The 12,879-nt window shown below is 31.8% G+C and overlaps 1 long non-coding RNA gene across 1 annotated transcript; it reads right to left on the bottom strand.

Moving 5' to 3' along the window:
* Nucleotides 1-880: 880 nt before the first annotated feature.
* LOC132748643 (uncharacterized) lies at nucleotides 881-3,758 on the bottom strand. The gene is made up of 4 exons (XR_009628301.1): nucleotides 3,505-3,758; nucleotides 2,812-2,910; nucleotides 2,192-2,411; nucleotides 881-1,248 (listed from the first exon to the last, which is right to left on the bottom strand). It is a non-coding gene; the product is annotated as an uncharacterized LOC132748643 (long non-coding RNA).
* Nucleotides 3,759-12,879: the final 9,121 nt, after the last annotated feature.

The raw sequence follows: 12,879 nt of genomic DNA on the forward strand, positions 1-12,879 counted from the left end.
TATTTCAATTTCAAATGCATTACGTGTTTACTGTATATGTTCAGGTAAGATCAAAACAACTAAGGAAATACATGTTCAGCATATTGTAAATACAAAAAATGCTAATGAAGTATTTTTGGAATTTATTTATTATAACATTATACAGTTTTTTTTCATTTTTAATTTAACATAATTCAAGAATACAACTTTGCTAAACACAAGCATGAAATGAGCTGTTAGAGCGACAACAAACCTGCACTATTCTCAATGCATTTACTCCGAAATGAGGCATAATTACCTTGAATGGGTATTGGTAAATAATATTTTCGTATCTAACACATGTACAAAGTTATATTTGCATACACAAAATGGTGATGTTCCAAATAAATATCAGAAGTCCATGGTTGCCTTTCTTTGTCTAAAAAACTTAACATTGTGTCACGCAACACTAATGCTATAATCAGCTGCTAAGCTATTGCCTTACCATTTTTTAAATAATCAAGCTAAAAATTATGACATCATCAAACATCTGTTGCAAGAAATATAAAATTATTAATTTGTACTAAAATAGCCAGATTTCTATTGGTTAAAATCATTCGCTTTTTATAAAATGTGTGTGTTTTTTTCATGAAATCTTGTGCTATTTATATAAATGGATTGTGCAACAGTCATCCTCTGTAATTAGCATAGATGATCAGAAGCAATATATTAATAATTCATGATCATCATTAAGTACAGTCTGTGATAAACATAAAATAAATAAATATAATAAAAAAGTATGTACTTAGTAACTTTTAATTTACTAGCAAACCAAAAAAATCTACAGTTAATGAAACAATTTATCTTTGTAACAAAACATAGGATAAAACAATTATGGATTTACTAGTCATTAAATAATTATGATGAGATGTTCACCCCTCAATAATGTTTTCAGCTGGCAAATATCACATCTAATTTATGAAATCAGTTCTTCAAAAATACTTATGATGAAGAGTGTGAATAGTTACATATAAAGGCATCATTAACGACTCTCAAAAAAGATTATAGTTAAGTAAAACATACTTCTGAGGAAGTGTAAACTGATAATTATCCAAATGAAATTAAAGTTCAACTTTTCCTTTTATGATAGCTGGATCACTTAAGTCACATTGGCTTCTTTTCTTTTCTCTCCATTTCCATGTTCATTCTCTTTAAATATTGAACAAATCCATAGCTCTTATGCCCATCAAACTGGTGCTGAAGTTCAGTTTGCTGAAGGAACCCACGCACCTGTGTATACATACATATTTTATTCATTGTAGCATATTAGCATAAGAAGTTATTGCAGAAATCCCTATTCATTAAACATGGTAATGATTCAAATTTTGAGGAAAAGGTTTTTTGAAATTGTGATTAAGAACACAAAATCACATAAAACTGGAAAACACGCAGTAGCATTCTTTTTCTGAAAGCACAATGTTAAGTGTGGATATTTATTTTCTTAGATAGATCAATTCGATTCTTTCCTTTAAACAAAGTTTTGATTCATAACTCGCAAAAGAGATCTTAGTGTACTGAAACTGACATCAACAAAAACAAGCATAAAAGTCTGATAGGCAAATCACATACACATGGACAAGTCAATGCAATTTTATGAAGGAAGTTTGAAGCACTCTTCACCAGTGGTGTGAATAGTGCAAAATGTCATTTTTTAATGTGATGCCAGTGACTCCATTTTTCAATGAGCATGCGCATCAAGCAAAATTTTGTGACTTATTATTACAATATTACATAATTGATCAATAGAAATTTAGCATTAAAAACAGAAGTGAGGCCAGAATTAAAAATATGTTTGTTTGCTGTCTCCCTACCTACCCATAAAAAACAGGCCTGCCCAAAAGTTTTTATTGCCTCCTGAGCAAGAAAGTTTTTATTGATTATCCCCACTCATTCAACTCACATAAACCAACCAGTTTGTTAACAGAATAGTACTTTGATATGGAAAACAGAAGATAGAAAATATAAATCAGAAGGTTTAAACACTGTTTATAGCATTTTACTTTCTCATGAGAAATATAAGGATAACTATGTACAATTTTTAGAATAAAAAATATTCTGCCTACCTACCTACCCAAACTCACAAAGCAAGATCGGGAGACAGCAAACAAGGAATATTTTTAATTTGGCCTGAGTCATAATAATTAAAATTTGTTGAAAATTTGTTTTAACCAACCTGTGAATATGCCTTTGAATAATCTAGGTCTGCAAGGTAATACAAATCAATCGACACAGCTAGGGCCCCTATTGAATCGGCTGTCTTTAGAAGAATGTGTGTACCATCACAAACAATAGCCATGTTTCACAATACATTCATCTTTCTCAATTGCAACCAACTTTGATGCCGACTCTGGTGCAGAAGAAAGAAGTCTCACAAGATTCCCATCATCTTCAAGCTAAAACAAATATCGATAATTTTTATGCATCAGTTTTTTAAAAGAAAAAACTGTTAGCATTTGTATAAGCCTTAGATATTATTCAAATTGAATGTTAAAAGCATTTTTAGCGTTATCATCAAGTGACAACTACCATGGAAATGTATTCTTTGTTAGAATAGTTTACCTATATAAATCAGTTTTGAAATAAAACTCGCATTAATTATTTATCAAGCAAGTGTGCATGCCAAATATGACATGCTGATAATTATGGAAATAAGATGTTAAGGTATATTCCCTAAAAAGTGTTGATGTAAAATATGTACACAGATGTACAGACATGTCAATCACTGAATCACAGCTGGTCACATAAAAAAGAAGTTTTAGGACATTAAAAGTTTTGAATACCTAACACCCTTACCATAATTATTTGCATCAAAGGCTGAGTCTTCTGGCCCTTTCCTTTTCTGTAAGCTGTTTCTGATTCTAAAGCCTTCAGCACTGCAACATTAAAGTCATCCTGAAAGCAAAATTATGAACAGACTAGGCTAACAGAAAGGTGCAAAACTTCATATGAATAAGTCACGCCCATTTTTAACGGATTTTTTTCAATTGCTTATATTCTCATTTTCATCAGCATGTGAATTCTACAATGTAATCTCATACCCTTATACAAGTCTTGAATCAAGATGCGATATTTATTTATTTATTTATTATTTCAATTTCGATTTCAATTACGAATTAATTAGATAGCGAATAGTTTTAACACCAACTAAATGAAGTGACGTCATAATTTACATTGCAAATGACATCATCAATGTTCATGTCATACTATACATGTAATCATAACAAACAGGCTAGACGATTTTCTTGTTATCTTTACTTTGCCGGCAAGCCTCGCCCTTTCTAGTCCTTATCAGCCTCGCCTGATAAAATTAATATCAAAAGACAGTAGCACGTTATTCTCTAGATCTATACGATTCTTGAAATAACAAAGTGGGTGGGGAAATCAGTTTTATGGTTAATGAAAATGCTCTTTTGCGCCCGTCTTAAAAAGATCTGCCTTTTCACTCTTTGAATTTGATCTACAAATACATAAGTACATCGTACTAACCTTTTGCTGTTGTTTTTTCTATGTTTTCCTTGCTAAATTCACTCAAAATGAAGAAAGGTAAAATTTTCGCCAAAAAATTCGGCTGCAGCAGGAGAAAGGAAGTTAAATTCGTAACACCTCGGATAATATCAGAAGGTGTTCTTGATCGGCACTCATGACATACGCAGAATGTTCGCCCCTGAAACACCGGCGTTTAATACAGAGACACTTTCTCATTAAATATTTCTTAACATTCGTATTGTCTTATCCTTACTGTTATGTTTCTGTTTTGTTTGTTATTAATAATCAAAACGCGAGATGAGCTTATGACATAAAAGTAAATACAAACGTTTCATGTTTGCACACAGGCATGCCAATGTAAACACCAACCGTTTAAACACTGCACATTACTGTTTTAGTTATTAACACCCATTCCATAAAGAAACGCATGTGTTTTTATACTGCACACAACAAGAACACATACGTTTTGTTAACAAACACCTGTGGAACGCGTCAGGCGTTACCATTTTTTACAGTGTATGTCATGTACAGCGCGTGTGGTTCAAGTCTTAAACAAGGCCGTCCACGGGCAGATGTGCAGCGGAAAACTAAACTTATCATACTTTAAACAAATCTGATATTGTTATCGGTAATAACAGCAGTGCCGTTATGTAGAAGATACATTTTTACGAAAATTTTACAAAAGATATTTGTTTTGCATAATGTAATTTATCTAAGCTTATAACATTTTAATTTGAGAACATTTGTAAAATGTTGCATAGACTTAAATAAAAACAAAGAAAAACATAAGTCAATTACGGTGGCACAAAGGTGACATGTGTGTGTTTTTATTTATCTCGTGGTCACGAGATACTATGTCGTGGCCACGAGTTACTAAGTCGTGGCCACGAGATATTTATGTCGTGGCCACGAGATACTATGTCGTGGCCACGAGTTACTAAGTCGAGGCCAAGGGATAGCTAAGTCGTTGCCACGAGATAGCTTAGTCGTGACCACGAGATACTATGTCGTTACCACGAGTTACTAAGTCGTGGCCACGAGATAGCTAAGTTGTGGCCACGAGATAATTAACCAATCAGAATACACCATATATATTATAAATTTTTCAAGCTTTATAACTTACTTTTATACATGCAACATAAATGTTTGAAAATACTGAAGATATTCACTTTGAACTTGTCTTTTGTATCATATTAGAAAGTCACCTTCCATGGTCCATCAGACATTACTTTTGACTAAAGCTCTTTGTTGGGACGATTATGTGATCAAATTGGTCAGTTTGTATGTACTACGGCCTGTTAAAGTGACATTATGTCCATCCAGGGGTATATAGTGTGTGAACGGGTAAAGATCAAAATATGTTTTCATTTTGCCATAATCCCTTTTAATTTAATAATTAAGTTCACATAAACAATAGATAACGCACAAATCCAAATGAAATTTCTGTAAATATCCGTTAGAATTTACGTATAACGCTTAGTTTATAAAAAGAGTGGACAGTCTTTTTAAATTTTAGGCAGATTTATAATTTCATCCTTAACATTTTCCAATATCAACTGTTGGTCAAACACCATTATGACAGTCACTCTTTAGAAATGTAAAGTCAATTCAGCTCAACTTGACTATGGAAATATGAGCATAATGTCACTTTAACCTTGTTTATACGATAACATGAGAAGGAATAAGTCTTGGTTTATTTTATTTGGAAGGGACATTGCCGATGGACAGTAGATAGCCTATAAGGTAAATCCTTGTCTGATGAATAATTTAGAAGGGATAAGCCATGGTTTATATAACCAAGGAAGATCATTGCACCTGATTAGTAGATGACATCTAATAATTTAGAGGTCATTGGGTCAAAAATCAGGGTCACAGTGACGCGAAACGTAAAATTATTGACCAGTCAATAAGTTGTATACATGACATTTTTACAGGCTGGGACATCATTGTACTATAGCATTGTCTAGTTAATAAAGAAAAAAATTCATATAAATGGTGTAATCTGATTGGTTATTTATCTCGTGATCACGAGTTAGATACTCGTGGCCACGACATAGTATCTCGTGGCTACGACTTTGCTATCTCGTGGCCACGACTTAGCTATCTTGTGGCCACGACTTAGTAACTCGTGGCCACGACATAGTATCTCGTGGCCACGACTCAACTATCTCGTGGCCACCACTTAGTAACTCGTGGCCACGACATAGTATCTCGTGGCCACGACTCAGCTATCTCGTGGCCACCACTTAGTAACTCGTGGCCTCGACATAGTAACTCGTGGTCACGACTTAGCTATCTCTTGACCACGACTTAGTAACTCGTGGCCACGACAAAGTAACAAGTGGCCACGACAAGGTATCTCGTGGCCACGACTTAGCTATCTCGTGAGTAGTAATGGAAATAACGGGTGAGCAATATACTTCTGGAGTAACTCGAAAAGAGCAAATAATAGGAGAAAATTGTGTGATAATTGAACTGATTGAGGGTATTGTGAAGATCAATTAAACTTGAAAACTGCGAATAATTTCCGACACCTACTTATCGATTATACTATAATGTTAAAAACATTTATTTATAACATAATTATGTATTTTATTTTTAATCGACCTTTCTGCAGAAGTACGAAACCCTTATATTTCAGTTGCCTGTAGTAGGTTTGGACAGTTAGTTGCATAGTGTTTATTACCGAATATAGACTCAAAATAAATTACCTACAGACATACAAAGCGAGACATTACTTGTAGAATGATTTCAATAGAAATATCCGAAAACAACGCTAGCGATAACTTGTCTTTGTAATAATTCTATGGATCCAGAAAACACAAACAGTCATATACAAATTAAAGATGGCCGATAATTCAAGCATTGGAGAAAAAGCATGTATTGGTCAATACTTACATGGATAACAAGTAACTACTTAAAATGATTGCGGTAAAGTAAACTGTTTTCGCCAACAAGTAAATTGAATAATATCGAAATCTGATCCATATTTAAATTGACGAAGTTTTAAGACATGTCAGTGCGTATATAAAAAACACACACATAATCCCCAAAGCACACCCAAATCGGCAACATTGAAAATGCGTCTGGCTAGGAGTGTTTGAGGGTGTACGGACATAATCCCCTTCGGACAAAATCCCCTTCATGCATTTTTGTATATCTGGACATAATCCCCTCCATGGGTGGACATAATCCCCTTCATGTGTGAAATTTTGAAGTGGACAAAATCCCCTTCATAAAATTGCTACCTAGGACAAAATCCCCCTCGGTTTATAAAGTGGGTAAGAGAGTGACATACTGCATTATGCTGTGTGGTAAATATCTTAATGTATAAATAAGCAAAAATTATTTCAGCAGAAAAGCACATTCAATTAGCACATTTTAATCACATTCAAATTGCTTTGTTAAAGCATTCATAACAATCAATCAAGTAGTACAGTGATCTTGGTTTGATTAAATTATCACTCATTCATCAATAGAAATTGTAACAATGGACAGTATGTATCAATTAGAATTATCAACTTATACAATCAATGAAACAATTATTGGCTAAAAAAAATGTTTTTGATACTAATCAATTTAAAACAATTAAAGAAATTGCCTAATCAAATATGTGTTATGCAGTTGATAATTTACCATAACTTTAATGAAAACTTCTAAACTAAATAAAGGTTAACTATTGATACATAATTATAAATAAAAAACAAAAGTTCATTATTCATCAATTTTTTAGGGAGCATAGTAATACATTATTCATAAATTTTTATGGAGCATAATAATACATTAGAAACCTATGAAACAAGGGGAATTTGTCCGGGTAGTGAAGGGGATTTTGTCCAGCCTTGCAAAAACATGAAGGGGATTATGTCCACCCATGAAGGGGATTTTGTCCGGATAGGCGAAGGGGATTTTGTCCGAAGGGGATTATGTCTGACATTCGTGTTTGAGCCCAATCATGGACGGAAGTGATAATTGCAAGTAACTGTCCACGACCTCTAGCAGAATTCAACTTTTCGAACATAAAAATGAAGAAATTTAGTATTTAGAAACATTCACAGAAGTTTTCATAAGGCGGTTATTATGATATGTTCATGCAATTTCATAAAAGTGTGGCACCCTTGTAAAAAGAAACGAGAAAACAACCGGCGGATATAAAAGAAATTTCTGATTGAAAGGGGATATGAGACTGACACAAACGGGGTGGTTTTCATGATAAACATGAAGTATTATATCCAAAGGTTTCCTAGGAATTTGCCACTCTTAATTTTGGGTGGGAAATTGTCGCACAAAATTGATTATTGGATAATACTTTTTCATTACAAGAAAACATTACAAAATAAACATAAATAACAGTTATATACGTCACATACGTGTCCCCTACCGCTGGACATTTATAGATATACACTGACGAAGTTAAAAGACATATCAGTACTTGAATATAATCTAAACAGAAACAAAATGTTAAACAATAATTTACGCATGTCAAAAATCATCATAATCAAACACCAACAATTTTAAACTATTACTGGCGTGTTTTGCATAATTAGTTTTTCAAAAAAGTATCAACAAAATATGGTTGGATGGTGCATACGATTCAATAAATTCACTATGGGGTCGATCTCATTTTTTAAAAAGGGTATAATTATTACGTACCATACTAAAATTTCGTGAATGCCTGTGAATATTTCGCAATCGTAAAAGTTTTTTGCTAGTAAAATAACGTACAAAGGGGAAGACCCAAATTTTAAAATGAAATGTCTATTAGATTACGTTTTAAATTTGTAGATTTTAGGGGGAAAGGAATGTTAAAAAATTTTTCGTGTTTGTATTGAGGGGAAAAAAGTGCATTAACCCAAATCTTTATATATTTTTCCCCCACTAAAATTTTCTAATAATGTGGAAAAAATTATAAAAAGTACGAAAAATCCTGCAACTAAAAATATTAAAAAGTTTAAATAAAATTGGGAAAAAGTTCTTTTTTGACAAAACGCTTGACGGGGAAAAGGCTCGTCTTTAAAAATTTTAAAAATTTTTTCCCAATCTTTTAGGCTAATTTAAAAAATTCACAATCCAGGGCGATTCCACCAAAAACTACCCCAATGAAAAAATGTATGGAAAAAAAAATTTTAAAAAGAAAGTGTTGGGAGCGCCATAAGCATGATATTAGTCGCAAATGCAAACTATATGAGTTGTATACAATAGGTTATAATTGTTTAATTGAAATTTGGCTACTTTTTATTGTAAACTAGATCGGATGAGATACCAGCGGAACATTATATCATTGTCCTTAACCAAGATTGCATTACTGTTGTTGGTGTTCAATACACAAGTTTATCAGTAATTATAAGGACAGTATTCTTCCGATTTAAGATTTTCTTAGAAAAAGATCACTGCACTTGATCAGTAGATGACATCCAATTTTGAGGTCATTGGGTCAAACATCAGGGACACATATCTCCTAAAACATTGCTAATGGGTGATGTTGCATTTTATCTCCATCTCTCATCAATGAGTCTGCAATATTGTTGTGTAAATGCTTTTGAGGGATCTCCCTCTCCAGATTTTGAACCCGATTGGAAATGTTTACTAGACTGTAGTTTTCTATAACCTATAACAAATCGAAAACTTTATGTCGTATGATTGATACGATTATAAAGACTTTGTAATAAATACAACAGTAATATCTAATCTACGAATATCGTTCGTCCCTGTTCATACGCTGTGTTTAAATACTGTATTATATTAAACTTAATGCTGTGATATTTCAACTGTCAATTTTTTCATCAAATAAACAGTTGAAACTGTTAAATAATTTCCGGTTAATTAATTACAACGTCATTTACACCTTAGTGTTAAACTGCCGGAATACATTTGTCTCACTTTAACTATTGTTTTCTTCTAATCATTCTTCTTTCTATTTAGATACAGCACTTAAGACATTGGCCTACGTAAACATATATAATGTTGAAGGCTGAATGACGCTTAGGTCGGTGCTAGCAGGCGTTACGGATGGTACATTTTATCATTATGTCACATGAACAGAAGTGGCAATTTCATGATACATTGTTGTTTCACTGCTCCCGCGGGATCACCCCATCTCCAGATTTCTAATTGGATTGACAATGTTGTCCTAGTACTGATGTTCTTTTTAACCGATTAGAAATCGAATTCACACTACAATCAATATTAAATTGTTGTATTGTACTGTACATGTTTTTTTCCCTTTGTGTCCATTTTGAAAATGTTTCAAGAAATCTGCTTAAACTAGTGTTGGCTGTGTATGGAGAAATTGCAATTTTATTTCATTTATCAGTGTTATTGCCATGATGTATAGGGGAAATCAGCGATTTCCGATGTTTAGCAAAAACCATAGCGACATTCTAAAAGAATTTTGAATAATTTATCAAAATCAAAGTCAAAGTACATAAAACAGGTAGTCGTCCTTTTAATTTTGATCACGGTATCATATATGTAGGCGGATCTTTTAATACGACTTTTGAAACACTTTCTGGACAAGCATTGTAGGCGTTGTATAAACTTGAAAGAGCTAATAAGATTTCCGTGTATGTCAGTTAAACATAAACTGGATTTATTTGATAAATTTATTTTACCAATTCTTAACTATGGATCACAAATATGGGGTTACTTGATAGTCATGTATTAGAAAATATACCTTTAAAGTATTGTAAGAAGTTGTTAGGACACAAAACAATTTTATCTATGGTGAACTTGAGAGGACATCTTTAAAAACAATGAGAGCTATTAATTTTATAAAGTACTGGTTAAAAGTTGTTCAGTCAAGTAGTACAAAATATGTCAAAGTATATGATCTTATGTGTAGAGATTTAGAACTTAAACCAAATTCAATGTCCTAGGCTAAGTCTGTTATGCTTTTGTTACAATCTTAAGGTTTCAATGAAATATGGATTAATCATGGCGTTATTTTTAGCAGTAGAAAAACAAAGATTAACAGATACATTTATACAAAATTGGTATGCAACTTTATGAGATTAATCAAGAGCAAGAAGTTATGTATTATTTTGTGATTTTGGTTTTAAATCATATCTGTCAATGGTTAATATTGAAAAATTAAGGAAATCTTTATCACGTTTCAAGACTTCTTCACATAGATTAAAAGTAGAAACTGGTAGATGGCATAAATCTGAAGCAATTCCTTATAATGAAAGAAAATGTAACATTTGTTTAAAACAAGAAGATGAATTTCATGTATTATTAGAATGTCTACAGTACAATGTTTTGACAAAACAGCTCATAGATAAATATTTTTGGAAGCAACCAAATATACCAAAAATTATTGAATTGTTAACATCTCAAAATGAAAATATTATAAGAAAATTATCAATATTTATCTTTAAAATGTTTGAATTAAGAACACATGTTGAATATTTGTAAATTAAAGTAGCTAGGAAGGTTAATGTAATGTTACTTAATTGATACCATTGCTTCATTAAAACCTTGCCGTAATATGATTATTCTGTTAATATTAAACTAAACTTATGTCTCAAATATACAGTTAATGTTAAATATATGTTATATATGTTTAATGACCTTGATATTATGTTTCTGTATGTAAGTATGTATGTTTGTATTGTATGCTGTGTACTCATGGGTATAATTCCCACATGCATTTGGAAATAAAATCTGTAAAATCTGTATATTGCAAGCTTAAATAATTAAACTTGTATCGTTTTGCGATCACATGAAGTAGATGAATAGAAATAAAATAAAAAAAAAACAAGAAAAAAAACAACAAATTAATGAATCTTGCAGACTCGGTTTATTTTAAAATTTTTTTCCCTGAAAAAAATTATGGAAAAAAAGCAACACCCCTTTATGCTCCCTTTTAAACGGGTTAAAACAAATATTCAAAATTTTTCCAAAAGCTTTTATGATGGGGGCAATTTCCCCAAAAGGGCCCGCCAAAAAGAAATGGTTACTTTTAATTTAAAAAAATTTTGAAAAAAGTTTACTTCTTCGTTGCGTATGGTTTTTTCCCTTTTAAAAAGTGTTAAAAAATTTTTTTTAAGTGTCATTGAAATAGCTTACTTTTTAACTATAAGAAAAGGTACCTTATACTTATCTAAAGAAAAATACAAACGAAAAAGAAATATTGCTTTGAAAAAATAAGAATTTAAATATTTTGATCCCTCAAATTAACAATAAAAATGACAAGAACCTTGACATTACAAAACTTATCATTTAGCAAACTCCTTTTTTAAAGTTTTAAGTTAACTTTAAATGTGTAACAATATGTTATTTTCTTTTTAAACTACCGTTATGGTTAAGTGTTTACAACCATCGATCTTTGAATAGGTTTTATTTAAAGTGACATTAGACGGTGTAACAGTATTTTATTTGATCATGCTAGCAAAGCAAATTAATTCAAGTAAAATAGAGAAAATAAGAAGCCCAACTCGACAAAATTGAAAATGTTGCAGGCTCTGTTTGACTGAGCCTGTTCATGGACAGTTCTGTCAAGTGCAAACTACGTCGACGCCCCTTAGCACCGGCTTAAGCAGAATTCAACATGAAATGGTAAAATTTTGAATTTAGAAACATCCTCAAATGTGTTCATACGGCGGTTACCATGTACCTTCAATGTGACACAGTAGTGCCATTCCATGAAAAGCGACGTATGGTCCCCAAGTAATAGAAAGCGTGTGCCCTAAACGAGAAAACAATGGGCGGAACATTATGAAGACTGCATATCACAATGTAATGTTTAAAAGTACTTCACACTACAAATTACAATAAATAGTGTCATTAAAACACTGGCAGATTTTTTCAAGAAAAAAAAACACAAATAAACTTGACTTGACCAGCAATAGGGAACGCAGCTTCATAATTTGTTCATTCTTTCATTCAAATTAGACATATTCTTTTAAAATTTTATAGCTTTTAATCAATTTCTGTAAAATATTTTATGCAACGATGAGCATAGTATGTCTTTAAAAAATATATTAACTGATATTTTCAAAGTCTTATACAATCAAAACTACACGGTAAAAGTATTAAAAATATTTATAACAACAAGCTCAACCAATATTCCTTTGAGAAAATATAAGAAAAGGGATTTTTTAATTAGGCTCTCTTAATAGGAATATGGTCGAACAAGTGTTAAAAATGAGTGGGTTTTGTACTAGTTTTATACATTTGTCAAACATTTTGACTAGAAGCAGTCGCTTTGCTTGTGTGAATCCTATTATTTGTTTCTTAACAAAAATCAAAAGAAGAATGTTTGTTGTATTGCAATGCATTTTTTTTTAAATACATAAGGATGATATTATAGGTTTTATAGAGGTTCCTTACCTTCTAATATACAAGCGTTAGTTCAGGAAAGTGTCCATTACACAC

Source organism: Ruditapes philippinarum, unplaced genomic scaffold (assembly GCF_026571515.1).
Source record: "Ruditapes philippinarum isolate M1 unplaced genomic scaffold, ASM2657151v2 ctg1531_1_1_1_1, whole genome shotgun sequence".
In the NCBI taxonomy this organism is placed as follows: Eukaryota; Metazoa; Mollusca; class Bivalvia; order Venerida; family Veneridae; genus Ruditapes; species Ruditapes philippinarum.